The sequence below is a fragment of the Numida meleagris genome, chromosome 3 (assembly GCF_002078875.1).
Source record: "Numida meleagris isolate 19003 breed g44 Domestic line chromosome 3, NumMel1.0, whole genome shotgun sequence".
Lineage (NCBI taxonomy): Eukaryota > Metazoa > Chordata > Aves > Galliformes > Numididae > Numida > Numida meleagris.
In genome coordinates this window covers 111,855,580-111,878,334 of record NC_034411.1, presented here as the reverse complement: position 1 = coordinate 111,878,334, position 22,755 = coordinate 111,855,580, and the positions used below count along the sequence as shown (strand labels likewise).

Genomic DNA, 22,755 nt, shown 5'->3' with positions numbered 1-22,755 from the left:
AGGCACTTTACAAGTGCTTATTTTTCTCCTTCATTTATGAAGGGGAACTGTGTTGACGAGATCAAGTGTGAGTATCTGTGTTGTTAACATCTACAGTTAGGTCAGAAAAGTCTTAGCTTGAATTCTACAAAGTTATGTATTTTCACAAGCTTTGTCATTTTTCTTAGAGTCCTCAAACCTCACAATATCTAAATGCAATTCTATCATCTTGTTGACTGTAAGTTTACTAAATTGCTTCAGATCTTTTTTTAACTTACTACTTTTTAACAATTTCTTGTCATGTTGCCAGAAAATTCAAAAATTAGGTATGTAGTTCAGTAATATCTACTTTTGGGAAACACGTCTCTTCTGGTGGGCATGTATTCTTTGCTGTTTTTGTACCCAGTTTTGTAGGATGGCATTCAGTTTCTCATTCTGCTACCAAATATAGCTGCCTAGAGGCAGATGAAATATCAAAGCTCCTATTGTAGCCAATGAGCCTAGGAAACGTTTTTTTATACCAACTAGATACCTAGAGTTCATTTCCCTATATATATGTGCATAGAGATATTTTAGACAACATTTTTCTCATAGAGTCTACCTATTATTTGCAAGCCTCTTCTTTGATGTTGAAGCCCAGGCCTTTCAAAAGCATTGTGCACTCAAGTTTAGCAGGATCGTGGGTATTTGCAAAGCTGAATTGCTCTCAGATTGTCAAGATCTGATCAGTGCTGACACTTACAGAATCATAGGGGTTGGAAGGGATCTCCGGGATCACGTAGTCCACCCTCCTGCTAAAACAGGTTCCTTTCAGGAGTTTTAAGAGGAGTTCACACACCTAATACTTATGTGAATGTTCACGTTGCAGACACATAAATGTGCGTCTGAATTCAGAGCTGACTCCCCAAATTCTTCTCACCCTGTGAGGAGGAAATCCTGGGGGAAGGGTTTATATTTTTCAAAGTGATATACTGGTCCTAATAGAGTTTCATTGCTCTGGCAGACATCCCCGTGGAGGATAATGAGAATGTAAGAAAGGTGTTTTCCATTGCTATTTTGTACTTGTTTTTACCCATCTTTGAAAGCAACAAATCCCCAAAATGGACTTGGTAGTGTTATCCTGCCTATGGCACAGAAGAGCAAGGAGATTAATCTCTGTTTTAAGATATCAAAAGAATCCATGTCCTTCTGAAGAGCACTTCCTTCTTCCAGTCAATGATAAGAGAAAAACATTCCCATTCTTTTTATTTTGGTGGAAGATTACCTAACTCAAAAGCAAGGGTTTGGTGTTAGGGCTGTAGTCCTAACATTGAAAACATAATTACTTCCAGCAAGAGCTATTTCGAACCAACTCAAGAATAGGAATTTGTCCTACAGTCAAAAGCTCCTTGTGGTATTTATGCAGTAAACTTATGTAGTAACACAGAATGCTCTGGTCATACTCCAGCCAAACCTGCAAGAAGCTGTCTGCTTGGACAGCTTGTGCCAGCTGGAGAGAGGTCTAGGAAGGAGGAGTGAACATCCCAGTCAACACAGGGAAAATCTTTTCTCTCCAGCAAAGCAGAATGCGTAGCACACGCAGCTTCCAGCAGGGTATGGGATCCTGAGAGGTTCTCTAGGGACTACGCAGCCCCCATCTTGGTAGAAGACAGAACAGCCTAGTTAGAGCCCTTCTGCAGATGGCTCTGAGGCCTTGGGCCACATCTGCCAGCAGATGAGCCACCGCTTGTCCACTCTACTGTCCTTGTCCTGATGTGCCCCTCTGTGCCAGAGAGGGGACCTGGGATCAGTTGGGTTGGTTTGGTGCCAACCAATGGGAAATCCCTGTGCTGGGGAGAAATCCCCCAGCTTTGAAGCCTCCAGCACCTTCTGCTGCTTTTGTGTCTCTCGTGCAGCACCAAGGGCAAGGGATGAGGCTGAACACGTGGAGGAGGCAGAGATGACATCCCTCATACGCTGCAACTGTGTGCCCATATGGACATTTGACTGTGTTTAGGAGTCTGTCTGAGCTATACTTGTGCAGCAAAAATGTTCTCTGTCTCTAAGGGCAACCCTCTATACCCAAACTGTCTGCAGTGAGTAGTCCTCTGTCCATGCTGCTCCCAGAACCATACAGGATGTTGTTTGGGTGGGTACAGGCTGAAATATTTCTGAGAAGTGTGTTTGTTACAGGATGTGTACAATTGCAAGCCAGTGTCTGAGCTCTTTAGTATATTGATGTAGATATGCACTGTTTTTGATCTCTCTAGATCAGTGAGGTTCATTGGTCATTATTTTTCTGGCCTGTCTTTGTTTATTCTTCAGTATGTCTGGGTTAACAGGCTACTGTGTTCAGCAGCCTGGTGCGCATAGTAAAGATTCCTGCTCCAGATCAGCACAGCTTTCCAGCCAGAGAGGGCAATGGTGCTACAAAAGAATCTTTTGCAGGGGAAATAATGGAATCACAGAATCCTTGGAGTTGGAAGGGACCTTTAAAGGTCATCTAGTCCAGCTCCCCTGCAATGCACAGGGACACCACAGCTAGATCAGGCTGCCCAGGGCCTGATCCAGCCTTGCCTTGAAAGTCTCCCAGGGATGGGGCATCCACCACATCTCTGCGCAACCTGTTCCAGTGCCTCACCACCCACAATGTAGAATACCTTTTCCTTAAATCTAAACTAAATTTACCTTCTCTAAGCTTGAAACCATTTCCCCTTGTTCGTCACCATAGAACTTGCTAAACAGTCTGTCCCTTTCTTTCCTGTAGCTCCCCTTTAGATATTGGAAGGCTGCTCTTAGATCAGCTCGGAGCCTTCTCTTCTCCGGGCTGAACAGCCCTAGTTCTTTCAGCCTGTTGGGACAGTTCAGCCCTTGTGTGATGGAGGGTGAGTCCTGCACTGGCCAGGGCATGGCCAGCAAGCCCTACACTGGGGAGTGTTTTTCTGCCTTGGATCCCATGGTACTGAGAGAGCAAGGGATACAGGAGGGTAGGACACAGCCACTCAGTGTATCCTTTTCCTGGGCTCCCCTTCTTGGAGAGCAGCTGCGCTGTGTAGTGCTCTCTGGTACACTGAGGGCAGGAGGATGTGTTCTGTCTGATACTAATGACTTTGCCCATGTTTGGATGGAAAATGTTGCTGGACAACCTCCAGAATTATTTAGAGTGGAAACCAAGCTAGGCTATTTTGAAAACTTTAAAAATACAGACTTCTCAGACCAGTGGCTTTTTGGACATTGAGTTAACATTTATTTCTTTATTATTTTTTTTTTAATTGTTACTAATCTATCACTTTTTATTAAACGTTCCCACTTGAGTCTGAACTCTGATTTGCGTTGGAGGTGCCTGGGATCAGATCTGGTAAGCCAGAAGAAACTGGAGCATTTTTAGTCATTAACCAAGAATGTGTCTGAAAAGAACCTTGGGGCTTAGAAATGAGGAGGCAATATTTTACCTTTCCAGTCAAGGTTTGGATCTCTTCTTAGACAAGAGCTCTTGCAGGTAGAAAGGCCAAACTTCCCACTTGTGCTGGGCAAACAGGTCAGTAAAGGATAATGTCTGAGTAGTGTGTAGGATCTGCTGCAAAATCTTTCTGTGGAGTCGACAGGTTTGAAGTCAGGTCTTAGATGATTCTATTCTGCAACAAACACAGAGAAACAGCAGTATTGTAGACCATGGTGTTCATTTTGGTCACTATGATGTTATTATAACTGATTCTTAGTCCACAAACTCACAGTTTCCTTAGCTTGCCTAGCAGTTCTTATTAACAAAACATAGTATTGAAAGGGAGCAGTACGCAATGTAACTTCCTGAGCCTTTAAGCATCATAAAACCAGCGGAGCCAAAGTAATCGTTACTAGTAAGAAAACACACTTGGAGCTTGAGTCTGAATCCAGTGTAAGCATAAACAACCTACCTTCATGTGCATCCTCCCTGCCTTTGGTGACTAAGGTTTTGCAGTGAGATTATGGTCTGAAGGTTCCAAGTTAATGATTTCAGCTGTGTGCCTCTTGGTTTTATATATCATACACTGTCAGAAAATTTATTGTTCTGATTTAGTCTCAAACTCTCTGGAGCGGATGGGAGCTGTGGCCCTCATGATAGCACGTGCTAATATTTAGTAAATTATAATGCAGACTGTAGAAAAGTAGAGAGGAAAATATATTCCCGAGGGCTGATAATTTATGTAAAGAGCCAAGGAATAGTTTAGAGGGGAGGCAATGTCCCCAACTTCCCTCTTGCATGGATAAGCTACTGCCGTCCCGATCCAGGGCGGCTGGGAGGTGGATGATGCTGACCAGCTGTGCCTGCTGCTTGTGGTTTGGCATGGGGACAGGGCCATGCACAGTGAATTCCTGGGGAACAAACAGAAGGGAATGAGAGGGGCAAGTCTTCCACTTGAGATATGATGGATCTGCAGAGGATGGGGCTGCTTCCTTTTTTTCTTTTTTTTTGGCCTGCAAAGTCTGTACTTACTTCATGGCCTGCCTAGAAGTTGGGCTTTTCACCTACAGTATTATATGCAGAGAAGCTGCTTATTCATCCATAACCTGGCTCAGAGGAGCACAGGCTGGCAGTGTGCTGTGGGGCCGGTGTGTGCCTTTGCTGTATCTGCTACGGCAATGGAAAATGCCCACTTCGTGCACCATTGCTGTGCTTAACCCACAGCTGAAACGAGGAGAGCTCATAGGTGGAGGGAGTAATTACTGACTTCAGGTACTGCTCTGGGATGGGAAGTATAAAATGGCATATGTACATGGCTGAATGTGAAGAGTAAGGCTTTGCCTGCAATGGAATTTGCAATTCAGATATTTTCCCACCAGTTGTGAGAAGTGCATCCTGTCAGTGATCAGAGGTACAGTCTTGACACATCTGAAAGATGAGGATTAGAAGTTTGCAGTCTGTGTTCGGCGTAATGTGTTTGTGCTTGGCCTCATAAGGTGAGAATTAAAGTTTCCTGTGTGATTATGTAGAAACCGTAGTAAAACATACATAAAACTAAATTGTGGGTCATGCATTTCAGATGGTGGAATGGAGAAATGATAGCCTGTGGCAAAATCTGATGTGTATATATGTGTGACTGCAAAAGATCAGAAGAAGGCATAAGCGTCTGATTTAGAATGCTTGTACTGGAGAGGCAGATTTGTAGCATATGTTCAGAGCTTATAGGGAACAGACCATGCAGTATCTGATACCACACGCAGAGAGAGTTAGCACATTGGAAGCTTCGTTCTCCTGGGAAAAAGATCATGGAGCAACATTTATTTTTAAGAGGCGCCCTTATGTTTTATTTATTTCTGCTTTCTACCATGGTATTTGATAGCATTGCATTTCATTGCTTGGAGATGTGATGCATGGGAATGCAGGCTTGGAGAGTACCTGTCTTCCACACAGATCCATTTTCTGTCTGTCGCATTCTATACTATTCCCATTACTTGACCCTTCTACATTCTGAGAGCAACTTGTGTTGTGTAGTTAGGTTTATGAATGATGTAGTGTGTCCTGGGAGAGACAGACTGGAGAAGGATGTCAGAGATTGATAGATCCAATGAGCAGGCTAGTGATGTGATCGCAGGTAGAAAGCCTAGCCCTTCCTTCGCAGTTTAAAAATGCATTAACATGAAAACTGCGCACTTTCAAACTCTTGTATACTCAAATCAGAGCAGCAGTGCCATAAATAAACCTTCTCCTCATCCTGGTTCCTTCCTCATGATGACACAAGGGAGCTGGCTGTCCTGCTTGTGCACTCCCTCTGCTCCACCTGACAGCCCTTGTTAGAAGGGAACTGAAATGCTGTGCATTCCTCCTCTGGCTTGGGTAAGCAGGAGCTTTGGAAAGGTGCTTACCCTCTTGGTTTGCAGGAGGTAGTGGGCAGAGGCACGACTGCAGAGAAATGTAGGGAAAGCCCTGAGGTGAAGCTGGGAGGAAGGGATCCTTGCTGGGAGAGAGACATTGGGAAAGACTATAGGAATGGGATTGACAAGAGCAAAGAGACAAATGATGGCAATCAGAAGGAGATGGGTCTGGTGGAAAGGGAATGGAAGGGAGAACTCTGAGAGAACAAATGATTCAATCATTTTGTAGCTAATACATGATACTTGAGCCAAGATTCCTATACTTTTTTTTGCTTGTTTTTAATTCTGGCTCTGTTCTGTGGGCGACTGCAGAGAATTGTTTTATTGTTGTGTGCCTGATTTTCCCCTTTTTTGAAACAGGGATAAGGGCCATCAGCAACCTTGCAAAAGGTGAGAACATCTTAAGATCGTTGCCTGGAAGTGCTGATGTTTGAGCATTGTTGATAGGCATGCAGAGATGGGCTGTCTCTGTGAATACTTCTGAGATAATCTTGAGTGTACTCAAGTTTGTACACCAAATCTTGAACACCTTCACAAGATGGGTTCCTGGGCAGTCTGATCTAGTGGTAGGCAACCCTGCCTGTGGAAGGGGGTTGGAACTTGATGATCTTTGAGGTCCCTTCCAACCCAAGCTATTCTGTGATATGGTTCTATGATTCTACTGTCTGACACTGATGTTTATGGCCTTAACTGTTCTGCCTCCTCATGGCAGATTTTGTGATGTCTGGTGAATGTAAGGGTGTCACGAGGGTAGCGAGCAGTGGAGCCCTGAGCACATCCTGAAGGACCAGCCAGCCATAAGATTTGGCTGCAGCCCCAAAAGTATAAGTGATGGATGTCTCTGCCTGCAACAGTGGTGGAGAACTGGGCAGACCTGGGTGACCTTAGACAAGTCATTTATTCTTTCTATGCTTCAGGTCTCCATTAAAAAAGAAAAAAAAAAGAACATTTTCTAGGAAGGTGATGCGTGACCTCCTGTAGTGTAGGGAACCTGCTTTGGCAGGGGGTTGGACTTGACAGTCGCTAGAAGTCCCTTCCAACCCCTACAATTCTGTGACTCTGTGAGAAATTAGAGTAGGAAGAGATGAAGTGTTGTGAGTCCATAAAATATGTATGGTTGGGATCTGCCATTCACTTTGCTGCACTCTACCCTCAGTCAGTGATCATTATCATCACTCAGAGACTAAAAGGGATTTTAACAAATTGCCTGAGATGTGCTGCTTCTCATTTCAGTAAGTCTTAATTTAGACAACAGAGGCAAATGATTCAGTGTTCCAGTGCTGATAGAGAGACAGTCACAGAAGCTCATAGCAAAAGAGTCTCAGAAACTGATATCAAGAGCTAGTCCATTTTGATTTTTATTGCCTTGCTTTTCTCATATAACCAGCCACTGCTGGACTCCACAGGTTGGTCCTTTTGAGGTGTCTTAGCATCCATAACCACAGACTGAAGCTGAAGAAATGGCAGCTTTGAATATCTTAGCCCTAGCAGCATGTCTTTGGGTGTGCTCAGTTCTGCTTTCAGAACTCAAATAAATGATGAAGCTTTCTGATATAAGTATTTCAGATAGAGTTGTGACCATTGGGCGCGTAGTTGTTCATGCTTCAGTCATTCTTCTATGCCTTATTGCTCTCTACAACTATCAGAAGGGAGGTTGTGGTGAGGTGGGAGTCAGCTTCTTCTATCATGTAACTAGCAATAGGACTAGAGGGAATGGCCTCAAGGTGCCCCAGGGGAAATTCAGGTTGGACGTTAGGAAATACTTCTCAGAGAGAGTGGTCAGGTGCTGGAATGGGCTGCCCAGAGAGGTGGTGGAGTCACCAAACCTGGAGGTATTCAAGAAAAATTTAGATGTTGTACTTAGGGAGATGGTTTAGTGGGAGGTATTGGTGGTATGTGCACAGTTGGACTGGATGATCTTGGAGGTCTTTTCCAACCTTGGTGATTCTATGATTCTACACCTTATGTGCTGGTATGTTGACTGGTGGGACAAGGTAAGAAGCAAGAATCCAGTAGCTCAGCGTTCAATTGCTTGAAAACTTACATTGGCCCACACATTTTCTGAACCAAGGCAGCACTTGGCCTTTATTTCCTCCACTCCTATGCTGTCACAAAACTGCCCAGGTAATTATTGCATTTATGCCAGTCTGAGTCACAGGGCAGCTGGCACAAGCTGTTCTCTTCGTTGTCCTTTGGAGAAGTCTGTCTACTTTGAAAATGTAGGCCTCCTTGAAAAGGACGCTTTTTCTCCTCCAAGTTTTTACTTATTTGGTTGTTCTTGTCTCTCTAAACTTGAGGAATTTGTTGAAACAGCTTTTTAATTTCTGCTGACGGAAATTCACGCTTATGTTTAGGGAAATGATACAAAGCGTTGAAGAGCTCTTTCTTCATCACCCTGAATCCCTCCTCTAATCACAAAATGTTGATGGTTCAAATGCTAAACTGATTCAGAATCCTGTTCTTATCTTACAGAGGTGGCTTGCATTACAAGCATTACAGAGATCTCTGCAAAGAGTGGCTCTAGGCAGTAACTTTTTCATGTGCCAAGCTACCTTACTGCTCTTCCTGTGAGTTAGTTGACTTTCACCAAGTTAGGAAACATCCATAAGCAGAGCTGTGAGTGGAAGTGACATATTTACCTCTCCTTGTCTCCTTTCATCCCGTTTTAGACCTCAAACTGTCTAACAGCATTAGGAAACCCCACAGAATGAGAACTTCAAGTCAGTGCTGCTGGATTTACCAAAGCACTGCGCTATTTCCTGACGCTAACAGTAGCTGAATACTTTGGGAGTGGGGCAGAATGCTACTTTGCGAGGCAAATTTCAGGGATGTAGGAAACGGGAAAATCCTAGAAATAAAACTTGGAAAAACACGTCTGCTGCCTTATTGCAATTCACCAAGAAAGGTGACTGCCCTACAGACAGTTATCTGTTATCAGTCTGTTATCAGAGGACTGAGGAAAAAATGTCTTTAAGATCTTTATGAATTGATTGTATTGATCTTTAAGAAAAACCAGCAGTCAGTAAAAGAGCTAGTAACTATTCCATAAATCTGGCTTCCATCTCCAGTAAAATAGTCTAAGGAAAGAGAATTTACTGTGCCATGCGTGCACTTGGGGCCATGTGCATCTTAGCTAACTCTCAAGACAGTTGCTGAAGCAGAATGTAAATGGTAGGAAAAGAAAGGAGTGGATTCCGTTGTAATAGAACAATGGAGAAAATACTAAAAATGTATCTGTAAGTAGTTAAAGCAAACCTCATTCTTGGTGAAGAAGAATGTATTGAGCTTTCTGTGCGACTCAGAACACATCTTGGTTATTAATGCAGTTCCTTTAGTAGCATATGGGAAGAATGAGGATCCTCTGCATCATTTAACATCACCCTTCAAGAATTAAGGAACATGAACAGCATGCTTGTAAAGTTGTATGAAACAAATCCTGCAAGACTTACTTGCCTAGTTGGATCCATCTGCAGACCAAATTGATGAAAAGAATTTGGTCATTTAATCTGCATAAGTAAGATGTCTGTTCATGTATTAAGGCAATTAATGTATAATGAAGACTGAGCTGAAAAATTAATTTAGATTGACTGGAGATGAAAATTATTGTAAATCAGGCTGGAAGGACCCAAAACACATAGTGATGACTGCATGGCAGCACTTGGTGGGGTGGATTCAGTGTTAATGTGTTTGCTTAAGATCCTTCTAAACAGTTTGGAAAGAGGGTTGGCTATGAAGTAAGGTCTTTGCCTGGACAGTACCCATCTTGGGAGGGATCATACTTTGCAAAGCACTAATACTAACAAGTTTTGATTTGGGAAATTTTGGATAAATGAGGATCACAGAAAATGGTGCCAAAAAGTTCAGTCTGGGGGCCGTGTTGAAGGTCTTAATTGCGCCTGTGTGTAGCTACTCTGAAGCCTAGATCTGAGCTCTGCCATCTGGAGCAAGCAATTTTTCTTGGTTTCCACTTTGGAAACTAAGTGGTTCAGCCTCTCCCACTTATCTATCATTTGCCCAACTTTGAGCACACGGTGTTCTCTGTACCAGAGCTGAGAGTCTCCTGGCTGACCCCCTAGACATCCTGGTTCTGGTATCTGAACAAGTTTATCATTCTAGCAAATGGTACTATTAAACTTTTCAGACAGCTGGTGAAGCAGTAAAGAGTTGCAGGGTCTCTGTTTCCCTATTAAATTTGCTGTCCTCCAACCTGTTTCCAGGGGCCTGGAACCTCTCCCTCAGAGATTTTTTCAGTGAAAGCTGTCATAATTGCTTTGTGTTTGGAGATTCAGGTTCGGCCATCTCTCACCGCTTGATTTTGATTGTGCATATTAAGCAGACCTGCTGAGGTGAGACGGGCATGGTGCTGCCTAAGAAAAGGGATGGGTGCCTTGCTGCATAGACCTAGTAACCTCATCTGGAAGAGGGGAAGGGGTAGAAATACAGCGGGGCCAGGAAATGCAGAGTAATTTTGCTGTCATTTAGCATCACATTTGTTGGTATTACTCAACTGTCATTGTAAGGCCCATTATCAGGCATTCCCCGATGGTACCCCACAAGCTGCTCCATGACCGTGAATGTCTCCTCCAAGGATCAAGATATATTATGATGGAATTGTCTGTGCTGGGTTCAGTTTGCAGGCCACTGGTTCGACAAGGCTGGTTTATATTCTACTCTGTGAATTCCCTGGAGCAGGGAGTGCCTTAATGGGTTTCATTGACGCAGTGGGGTTGTTTCTTTGTGGTTTTAGGGAAACATGCACATTGCTTAAACACTGAATAGCGGGGTTGAAATTAGGAGGCAAATTAAAACATGAATGACAAAAGGAACAAGCAGGAGCCAAGAAGTAGGTGAGGATGGAGAGAGAGGGTGAATGACAGCCACTGGAGCACATTGATCTCAGCCCTGTATTTAAAAAAAAAAAAAAAAAAATCCCAGTTTTTTTCTGTAGAATCTTCTGTTTTGGGTAGAGATACCACAAAACACGGCAGCATGTGCACCAAAAATAACAAAATTCCTTTTTTTCCTTCTCCAGTGCTTGGCTGAAGGAAATCCTTATCGCCTATTCCTGTGTTAAGTGAACGCTGAGTTTGGGACTCGAGTGCGGAGAAGGAATAAGAGCTAAGGATTAGTTTCTTGATTCATTCTCTAGCTATCCTCTTCAAGTATTAGAAAATGCATTATTATCAATTATTTTATTGCTGAAAGATCGTTATTGTAATTGTTCTTTGATGGGAGCATAAAACAAGGGAATTGGTTCCTCTGTGTACTCAGGTTACTCTATTAGCAGCGTGCTAAAGAAAAAAACGGAATCCCATGAAGCTTTTCCCAAGAGCTGACACTTATTAGGTTGTTAAATAGCCTTCCACAGAAGCATTCAGAGCCCTGTTACTTAATTGGTAAGCTACTGAGACCAAGCCCTAAGACTTCCCTCAATTAGTTGCTATTTGAACCTGAGTGAAACATTTAAAAAGTTGATTTGAAGCGTTCTAGTGACTGTAACTATTCCACATGCCAGCAAAATTGTATAAGAAATGGGATTTATTTCTATTTTGAGTGTCTAGGTTCAGCTTCAACCTCTTGGTCCTTACTAGGGCTTTTACCCTTGAGGCTAATTTTTATTCTGTCTTTAAATACTTAGAATCTCTTTGCCTGTTCTTCATGAAATTAGGGAGGTGGAGCACCTCATGTCTTTCTCCAGGATGAAGTTTTCCAGTTCTTCATTCCTTCTTCTAGCTTTTCCTTGAAATCTTTCCCATTTTTTAGTATCTGTAGCCTCTGAAATAGGCTTGGTATATCAGTAGCAGTTGCACAAATGCCAGTTGGGGATGATGCATAATTTCTTTGCTTCTCTCCTTGATATTGTATTGCTAGTATACATGTGTTATGGCTGAAGATGCTGGACTAGTTGTCCCTTTTAAACAAAGCAGACTCTGTAACTTGCTGGGCTTTTTCCAGCTTGCTGTTTCTGACCTCCTGTCTCGTGTCTGAGAATTAAGCTCTCCACTGTTTAATCGTACATCGAGGACTTTGCATATGTCTGTATTGAAATTAGAATCAGAATTGTTTGACAGACCTACTTACACCTCTTCAATATACATAGATGTGTGGAGAGCATCAGTTCATTTACTGCCTTCTAAAATCTTCCAGGAGTTACAGAAGATCATTGTGTTGCAGCGATCTCGGCGTGTACATGCAAGCAGCTACTCGATTTCACTTAAGGATTTTTAATTTTTAATATCATAATTAATGGGACTGTTGTGTTTTACCATCATATCATACTCCCTCCTGGACAGCTGTTTGCTTACAGCATCTCCTGGGTTTTGTGGTTCTTCAGAAAATGGATAGGAAGAAACTTTCAGAAAAACACCTGACCTGGCCTGAAACGAATTTTTTTTCCCTGCTCTATTCCTGCACTCATCACATGAATTGTTGAGCATCTTCAAGTAGTGCATTAAGCACATTGATCATGCATCTTTCAAATGTTGTTTTTGCAGCCTCCCCTTTGGGGAGGAGTGTATGAAGCACAGCGTATTATTTTGATAGGAGTTTAAGGTGGTTTGGTTTTTATGAACTGCGTATTCACTTATGCATTTTAGTTTACGTAGCAAAGCCAAAGAATTGCACCCAGTAATTGTAGTGAAAGGAGGTGGGATTTGAAGTAGGCTGAGGTTCCCAAAGGAATTCATTCTTCTACCTTGATGAGAACCTTATTTCTCTTTCCATGAAGCCAGAGGATGATATCTGCTAACCACTGTGTTTTTCTGGACCTTTTACAAATCTTGGAGATGTGCTAGATCCAGATGACAAAAACTTCAGAATTCTTCAGGGAGCTGAACTAGATGGTGGAGGGGAGGAATGACCTGCAGTGAATGGTGGAGGAAAGGTGCGACCTGCAGCGATGTGTGACCACCATGAAGTCATAGAATGGCTTGGGTTGGAAGGGACCTGAAAGATCATCCAGCTCCAACCTCCCTGCCCTGGGCAGGGTTGCCAACTACTACGTGAGGCAGCAGATCAGGTTGCACAGGGCCCCATCCAACCTGGCCTTGAATGCTGTCTGGGCATATACGTGTCCCACAGTTCTACTGATTTAGGCAGCCCAACCTAAAAGGCACTGTTTAAAAATAACATCAGCATTTGTTATATTCTGTACAACTACATGTGGGGAAGAGAGATTTCTTCTCTGAGGCACTGGGGATTTCAGGTTGAAGCGTTACCACAGCACAAGTCAGGAAGAAGGGATATTTGATTCATGAGTCTTAATTCACAGTTGTTTTAGGATGTTCAGAACACGTCAGCAAGACTGACTTTTAAGAATGCAGATGGGCTGCTGCTTAACTGATTAAAAAAACAAAATGAACAGTGCTATTGAGAGAGAGAGATGATATTTTTCACAGAGCACGACCGTGTTTCTTTGCAATTATCAGTTTTGATGTGTGATGCAGTTACTGACGGTTTGAGGGTCAGAGAGAAAGTTGGAGCAGAATTTGTAAGTGCCAGTGAGGTCAGATAGGTACAGTGAGTCCCGGGTTCGGTTTTCCTTCCGCCCTTCCTTCCTTCAACTTCCTTATATGTTAAGCCTCTTGATCAAACTCACCCTCTTCCTAAGGAAAGAAATGCCATTCTGAGATATCAAATATAAGCAGTTAACTAAAACCTGTAAGTGCAGTAGCTCCCAAAGTTCCGGATTGTCCTGATTTTATCAGTATTCTATATCATAACATCATGCAACAAGCTGCTTAGTGCTGGAACGCAGTGCTGGAGAGCTGCGCTTTCCTGGATCAGCTCCTAGCAGTCTTGGCTGTTTGTGCTTCCTGGGTCCTGGCAACGTCAGCTATTCTTACATGAGTTCTGGCGCTCTGAGAGGAAGACACACTGAGACGAGACAGAATTCAGTTCCCAGAAGTCTCCAATACTCTCCACGTGATTTCCAGTTTTGGGTGACAGAGGTAGAACGGCACAGCAATGGGGAAAAGGCTCTCTTCCATCTCCAGTAGTGTAGTGAGCAGCACGGTTGGAAGTCCTCTCTCTCTCTCCCATTTGTTTGATTTATTACCTGTAGCTCCTTTTCATATCGCATTCTCCTACCTTCTTTTATCCTTTGTAGTAAATTAGTTATCCCTCGTTATCTTGGCTGTGTCCTTTGCACTTCTTCCCCCTTGGAAGAGGGGGGAAAAAGGAGATGGGAGAAGCCCTGTCACTTGAGATAGAATCCAGTGAAACCACCACACCGATTTGTGAAGCCTCTTAGGGGCTGAGGCTCAGTTTCCCTGCACACTTCCAGGATGATCAGAATTTCCAGTTCCAGGTTTGGGATGCAGCACAATTTGGGAACTCTTGCTTCCCTCCTGTGTTGTCCTGACATAGTAAACACTCTTTTCTGAGCCGCTCAAGTCACGAAGTCTGCGGTTTCACTGGACTTTCTGCTTTTTCTTTAGTCGCTGTTAGAAAGGAGCAGCATCAATGGTGCTACACAAGTCTGATGAAGTCTTTCATGTCTCCTTTTGTTTATTATTACCTTTGATTTTTAAGAACAGAATTCTTGATCCCATGTTTTCTAACACAGGGAATGTGCTTGTGGATAAGGAGCTGCTTGGAGGATTTGCATTTGGGGATGGATTGTTGGCCTCAAGAAAATGGAGATTTACTCAGAGGCTCTCCAAGGGAATTGTGTGCCTTAATTCAAGTGGCTGTTCATTGTAGATTTATGTCACTTTCACCAACTTAATGCAGCGAAGGTAGTGTTGGAGGCAATAATACAAACTGACTGCAAAGCCATTCCACTGTTAATACTGTGGTGCCTGCATCCACAGAGGTGTTTTATTGTGTTTAAAAAATAGCTGTGGAAAAACAACGCCTGCCTGAGTGTTTCTGCCTCTGCCTTCTGACTGTGACCCAACATGAACTCATTTATGTAACGCTTCTTTGCAGCAGCGCTGCTGCAGGGATGTGGCTGTTCCTGTGATCAGAGGTAGCTCTACCTCCGCTCTTAAATGTCTTCTCTGCAAAGAAATTCAACAAATGCCATGCTGGGAAGGAGGGGGTTTACTCATGAACACGACACATCACAACACAGTGCAGTCACTGCAAGGTGGTGTTTCATCTGCAGCTACCGTGCCAAGAGAGCTTGCTGAGAGGGCTGTCTTTGTTCTTTCATACCTTAGAGTGTTGGCTAAGACTCCTCCTTTTCTCCTGATGCGATTCCTTCTCTCTGCAGGCGAAGGACAGTAGTTGAGTACTACAGTATGGTGAAACTTGGTCGATACGTGTAATTTTTTTTTTGCTGTGGTACCAAATGCAGAGCAACTGTGTTGTTTGGGAAGATTTGGGTGTGCTAGCTCAGGGGTGAGTTTTCACACAGTTGGCTTCACAGGAACATTGCTGTAGCTGTCCAAAACTTTGCAGATGATCTTCATGACTGTGGTATCAGTAGCTTTTAAGGAGTCAATCTCAGTGCAACATGATAAAGAGTAATGCATAGTTTTAGGCCAAGGTTCTTCTTAATTATCGATGTCATTTGTGGAACTTATGATTTCTTGACTGAAGCACAAATCTAATGTATGCAAGGACAGATACTTCCAGGTGGGCTTCCAGGCCAGAATTCAGAGCCAGAAATCTATATCATATTGCATTCGAGAGCACGGGTAAGAAGGACTGGATGCCCCCCCCTTTTTTTCTTTCTTGAATTTGCCTCCATATTTGAAGAGAGAGGCTTTGTAGCATGAAGATATAACTTAAGATCATTCCTACTCTGATCATGAGCACTGAATTCTTTTCATTTTAAGAATTAACTGGTAGAAGCAACTGATGCTCAGCTGAAACACAGACATCGTAAAGTAGTGATCAGTGACCAGACATCAGTCAAGAATCACATCTGTACGACTTGCACACACTCTTAGTCTAAGTTAGACTGCTCTGGTGGAGTGTGTTCCCTGGGACAATAATTCTGACTCACTTCCATGCCACAGATTCTTGCAACTATTCACAGCATAACTCAAATGACATTAGGTATTCTGCTTGCTTTATCTCAGATGCTGGAGCTCATTTGTAGGACTTTTTTTTTTTTACCTGTTGTGTTTCATTCTTTGTTTTCACTGTTCCCCACTCTTTCAGTTTCTACATGGGTAAAATTAGAAATCTTAGCTTAGAATTTCTGTTAGCATTTACTTGTCTCCTGTTCTTGCTCGTGATGAGTTAGCCTGGAGGAAAATGCTGTGACTGAATGTCCATTCATGTGTGCTTTCAGTACTTCCCTTAAAATATAGCTACATATAGAAACCTTGTCAAGAACAGAAGCAACAGAAATGTCAGCTCTACCATTCCATGCAGTACAAAGCAGTCATTACAAGGACAAATCATCCTTATTTGCTGTGTGAATATCTCACAACTTCTCAGGCTCTCCTCTTGACTCTGCTGCTGATCTTCCTATTAGCTGCTGCAAACAAAAATTGGAATGTTTTGAGTAGATAATGCCAGGGACAACACAGCAAGAGGAGCTCTGAGGACTGCAGTGAAACTCAGCTGTAACTCCAAGTTAAAATTATTGCAGAGAACATCACAGTAGGGCTGTGTCTGGCTCTACTGGAATAAAGACAATATCCACAGTGCATCCGAGCTAATGTTCTCTATCACTAACTTGTCAGTTCAAGAAACAATATTCCTGATGTAGCTTTGCTGCATCACCTACCAAACGCTGTCCAACAGCATAAAGTAGCATTGCCAACTTGGGAGAGCATCAGAATCTTGGGATCACAGAAGCACGGGAAGGTTTTGGTTGGAAGGGACCTTAAAGACCATCTAGTTCCACGTCCCCTGGCCATGGGCAGGGACACCTTCCATAGACCACGTTGCCCAAATCACAGAATCACAGGGGTTGGAAGGGACCTCAAGGGATCATTAAGTCCAACCACTCTGCTAAAGCATGTTCCCTGCAATGGGTTGTAGTTGACTGGGTGGGTCTTGAGTATCTCCATAGAAGGAGACTCCACAACCTCTCCGGGCAACCTGTTCCAGTGCTCCCTCACCCTTACCATAAAGAAATTCTTCTGCATGTTTGTATGGAACTTCCTATGTTCAAGTTTTAGGCCATTGCTCCTTGTCCTATTGCTATGCACCACAACGAAGAGCCTGGCCTCATCCATTTGCCTCCCACCTCCCTTCAGATATTTAATTAATTTATCAGATCCCCTCTCAGTAGTCTTTTCCCCAGGCTGAGCGGACCCATGTCACCCAGCCCTTCCTCGTACAGGAGATGCTCCAGGCCCTTATCTTTGTGGCCCTCCGCTGGACTCCTCCTAGGAGATCCCTGTCTGTTTTGAACTGGGGAGCCCAGAACTGGACACAGTAGTCTGTGGCCTCCTTGGGGCAGAGTAGAGGGGGAGGATCACCTCCCTCTCCCTGCTGGCCATGCTCTTTTTAATGCATCTCAGGATACAACTGGCCTTCTTGGCCCCCAGAGCACACTGCTGACTTATGGCCAGCCTGTTGTCCACCAGAACACCCAGGTCCTTCCCTGCAGAGCTCCTCTCCAGCAGCTCATCCCCCAACCTGTACTGATGCATGCAGTTATTCTTCCCCAGGTGCAAGTCTCTATGCTTGCTCTTGTTAAACCTCATCAGGTTCCTCCCTGTCCAACTCTCTAGTCTGTCTAGGTCTTGCTGAATGGTAGCACAGCCTACAGGTGTCAGCTCTCCTCCCAGCTTTGTATCATCAGCGAACTTGCTGAGGGTGAACTGTATCCCTTCATCCAGGCTGCTGATGAAGATGTTGAACAAGATCGGACCTAGCACTGACCCCTGGGGAACACTGCTGGATTCAAGCCCCATCCAATCTGGCTTTGGCACCTCCAGGGATGGAGCGTCCACAGCTTCTCTGGGAAGCCTGTGCCAACATCTTACCACCCTCATAGTGAAGAATTTCTTATATCTAATCTAAACCATCTCTTAGTTTAAAGCCATTGCTACTTGTACTATCAATACGTGCTATTGCAAAATGTCCCTCTTCAGCTTTTCTGCAGACTTCTTTGGGTACTGGAAGGTCCCAGTAATGTCTGCCTGGAGCCCTCTCTTCTGACTGAACAAGCCCAGCATCCTCAACCTTTAATTGCAGGAGAGGTGATCCATCACTCCGATAATCTTTGTGGCCCTCCTCTGGACCTGCTCCAACGTGTCCATGTCTTCCTTGTGGTGGGAGCCCCAGGCAGTGCTCCAGATGGGGCTTCATGAGGTGAGAGCAGAGCAGGACAACCACCTCCCTGACTTGCTGGCCACCATTATCCCAGGATAATTATTAGCCCAGGATATGGTTGGCTTTCTGGGATGCAAGCACATGTGATCAGCTTCTCAGTAACAAACACCCCCAAGTCCTTCTCCTCAGGGCTGCTCTCAGCTTGGAGATCAGTCTGTAGTGTGGCAAAAGTCTTTAAAAAATACGTAGGAAGCCACGCAAATTCGTATTTCAGTTGAAATAATCCTCAAAAGCTTCCAGTGACTTCTGTCCTTTCACAGGTGTCTGGTGAGCCTTTGACTTTTGTTGCTCAAAGGAAATGTTGCCTTATTGGCAATCTGCCTGGTTTTAATAACCTCCAATTCTGAATCTGCAGTAGCTTCAGTTTGCTTTGGACGAGCAGCGCTGACTTCTGTATGAGTACACCCACTAGTAGAGGGCAAAGACTGGAAGGGAACTGATTCATCAGAAATAGTATCTCAAATCCATTTGTTCTGCTCTGCAGAGCTCTGGGAAATACTTCCCTTAAAAACCACAAACTGTGGTACTTGGAGATCAGCAGCTGGGTGGTTCTGCTGAATATAGAAACCAACAGCTCTCTGTGTAGGCTAATTAGAGGCACAGAGACCTTGCTGATACCTCTGTGACATTAGATTATTCACACAGGATAAGGTCATACTAGAAAACTTGCTGGAATCTCAAAACAGTCTGACAAAGCCTGGAAGCTCAAAACCATCAGTGTTACGCCTGGATTCTCCTTTGCTGCTGCTGCAGCCTGCTTCCTCCGAGAACAGTTAGAAGAAGAAAGGTGCTTTTAAGTTCCTCTTTGTAAATGAAATCATAATTGCTGGGAAAATAAAGAAACTGATGTAATGTGAGCCTCCTGGAGTGACTAGAGGAGGTGATACGGAGGCTTCCCAGGAGTTACACACCGGGAAACATTCTTAATCTCCTAGATAATGCAGAAAAGGAATGACGTTTATTAGCTGCAAGTCCTCGCAAGCTGAGGATGCAGTTTATAAAACTGTATTTGGCTCCCTCTCCTTTTCCTCTTTTATTGTGATCCTTCGCAGATGATCATTTTACGTTTACCTTCATCTGTTATCATACTTCAGTGACTTATCGACATCAGAAACTTTGGATTCACAAGGCTAGAAGAACATCCATCAGAAGAGCGGAGAATGTGCCATTATTTCCTCTTAGGCTTTCATTAGCTGTAGCTTACCTTCTGGAAGTTCTGTCTACATCTTTCTATTTCCAGACTAAGACATATAATGTTTAAAAATAATTTCCTACAATTAATCCTTTTTTCTCTGTGCTTTTTAGAAGCTCAGTTCAGATTACTCACGGTCTCTGTACTGACAGCTGATGTAAGTAGAAAGCAGCCTAACATGTCGTCGTCTACACTCAGTGAAGGAGCAGGCAAGTCAGAATTAAAAGATGGCTTGATTCCGATTTCTTCATTCAAGATAGAAGGTATCAGCTCTGCAGATAATCCTGTGATTCTATAAAACGTTTGTGGGATAGGAATGACACTCAATGTCTTTGAATGAATTTCCTTTTTGTTTACATTGCTTGTGTTTTAAATGACGTAGGTTGTGGTGAAATTCACCTCTGGTATTTTCAGGTTACTACACCGGTAAAATGAAGAGGGTTTTGTCTGAGAGTCTCCATACCAAGTTCCACTTTTAATGAGACGCTCCTAGGTTAAAAATACCTTCCACGGGTGACTTGCTATGTCTTTTCTTACATTAGTGACAGATCGCAGAAGAAAATGCGGAGTAAGCCTGAAAGTGGTAAGCTGAGGTTAGAGGTCTAGCCAAAGTCAAGTGCTAGGGAGTTTCAGCTGTAGAGGGCTGGTGTTTTGAATTATAATCAAGTGATTAATGTTTCTAACATAAGCGGGTTTGGGAGTTACAAGGGCTTGCAGCAGCAGCTTGGTTAAGTATGGTGAAACCTGCTTTTAGAGATGTTTTATTTATAGCACATTCGTTAGGTTGAACAGAATGGACAACATGTGCTTATGTGGTTAATGATAAATCCATCTGAGGACTAAACTAGTCTGCTGGGTTATGAGAAAGCCATTTGTAGGTCAGATTTTCAGGAGAGAAGGACTGGAAAGAAACAATTCTTATTTGTTTTGGGGGTGCAGGGAGAGAATGGAAGTTGAAATCAGCTTTTCTTCTGCTGAAAGCAAGCAGGGTTTAAATGTTACAGATCTTTATTCATTTTTAAAGGTCGCTTGCCTGTGAAGTCTGTGTAGCTGGTTACATAAATACCAAAAGTAAAATGGGAAGGAGCAGGCATGCCTAGAAATGAGCAAGGATGTTTTATAAAATAGCAGGTCATCTAATAATAATGTGTGAAAACGGCAGCGATTGCTGTGAAACTGCAAAAGCCAGAAAAAGTTCCATCTCTGTGGCATTGTGGTTTTCTTCGTGAGATTCAGAAATGTTATCATGAAATTAAAGATATTGGACTAAACTGTATGTAAAGCTGCTCGTTCCTTCTGCTTGGACTCACAAGGCCTCAGTCCTGCCTCCATGCGTGGCTCAGGATAAACAGTCTTTCAGCTAGAACTTGCTTCCCCTGAATGATAAAACAAGGTGAAAACATAGCTTAAAAAACCCAATACTTTTGGCACATCATTAGCGTTGTGGTTTTGGGTATAGATCTGCCAACAGGATAAAATAGATTGATTCCCCTCTTAAATCCTTATCCAGGTAGTGCAGGTCATTCAGCTACAAGTGCCACTGTTGACTACCACGGAGCATGCAGCCACGGGATGTCAGAGTGAGCTCTGGACAGTTCTCATTTAAAAAAAAAAAAAAAAAAGACTGGTAAAACAAAGAAACAAAACTCTTATTTGTTGCTTTTCTACAGCAGCCAAATGCAAGAGTGTCCTATTTCTCTCTAGACTCTCGTTCCTTGCTTGCCTTGTGAACGTGGTTGAACTAAAACCTCCCAGGTAGATAGGCTGTCAGAAGGGGTTTGGTGCGTTGCGCATCCTCACAGATGAACAGGCAGAAGCTCTCTGGGACGCAGCCTTTCCCTGCCACTCTTCTTACTTTTAGATGAAAATGTAAATAATGCTGTGTTCCTTGTCAGGGAAGCTAACTGCAAAGGGAGTGCTCTCAAATGCGTTGCCCGCACCTCCTCCAGGTGTTCCTACAGGAGCTGTTTGTGAGTGAGCTTAGTTTACCGGGAGTTTGAAAGCGGATGGATTACTCCAAGAAAGTATTTTTAGAGTGAGAAAATGCCACCTAATAACGAAATACGATATTCTGTATATAAATATACAGCAAATTACAGGAAGCTGCCTCAGATTAATTCTTCCTGAAAGCTAAATTATTACACTCAGGGTAATGAGCTAACAAGAGTCAGAGTGGCTTCTCCCTCTCTTGATGTCTTGCAGCCCGGGGGCTGTCCTGCTGAGGAGATGAACTTCAGTGCTGCCCAGCTCGCTGGGCTCCCGCAGTGACTGTGTGCAACCAAATGATCTCGTCAGAGTCTGCCATGTTTCCAGCATCAGAAGGCACTGGGACACTATGATCACAGTTGTTGTACGCAAATTCTTCATCATACGTGTTGTTAGGCCAGGCAGAAAATATCTTGCGTTTGGCCCCTGGGTTAGACACTGAAAAACGAGGTGCTGAGATTGAGAAGATTACTGAGGGATGCCCTGCAAGGCGCTGGAAGAGGAGGGGCAGCTCTGGAGGCGATCATCTCACCTGTGTGAGCGTGTTGGGAGCAGGTGACCGACCCCCCAGTCTCTGTTAACTACCGAGAGGCAGCGCAGGAGTTAAGTTCAGGCATGACTGTGGGATGACTGAGATGAGCGGAGATGCAGCCTGTCCCTTGGGTCTGAGGAGCTGCACTTGGGCTTTGAACTACAAGGGCCAAGATCCACGGGGTGATGTACTCTTGCTTCAGCGCACAGACAAAAATCAGAGCCTCCGAACTGCAAGAATCATAGAATAGAATCATAGAATTAGCTAGGTTGGAAAAGACCTACAAGATCATCCAGTCCAACCATCCACCTACCACCAATAACCCCACTAAACCATGGCTCTCAAGAAATACAGCTGTGCAGAAAACGCTGATGCTCACAGGGTGGGCTTGCATTTTTGTAAGGCCTTGGGATGAAGAAAGAGTTTAGTGGGGCTTTTGGGTTACGTGTTGCTCTCAGATGAGTTAGGCGCAGCTATATTTTAGTTAATTGCTTTAGTTAATTAAATAGTGCCAGCCACTGGAAACGTGACAGTTCGCTGGCATGGCTTGAACTTGGCATTGTCCAGAGCTCATTCCAGCAGGCACTTTGGACACAGCCGTTCTCTTTTGAAGGTTAAAGGCATTGAACTTCCAAAGTGCATGTGTGCCTGGACTGTGACTGCTGACCCCGCGGCCAAAGAGCAGACCCCGCTGAGTTCATTCATACAGATGTGCCCAATGTAAGCAATGTGATGTAATCTCTATGGGATGAGATGTCATGGAGTTCACCAACGCTCTCTTCCTGTCTCTTCATCTTCTGTTTTTATTATTTTAATTATCCTATTAATACATATTTTTCATTGTTTCCATTGTACTTATTTTATTATTCCTGTCAGGATCGGAGCTATGGGGAACAGGTACAGCGTGCAGGGTTTTGCAATAGGATGGTGCTGCCAAATTCCTCTTCCACTGTTCTCCTGAATCTGTCATGACTTTAGGAATCTGATT

At 43.6% G+C, this 22,755-nt stretch overlaps 1 protein-coding gene across 11 annotated transcripts in view; it reads left to right on the top strand.

Annotated features, from left to right (window-relative positions):
* EVA1A (eva-1 homolog A, regulator of programmed cell death) overlaps positions 1-22,755 on the top strand; it is a 207,932-nt gene that overhangs the window by 118,302 nt on the left and 66,875 nt on the right. The window lies entirely within an intron of this gene.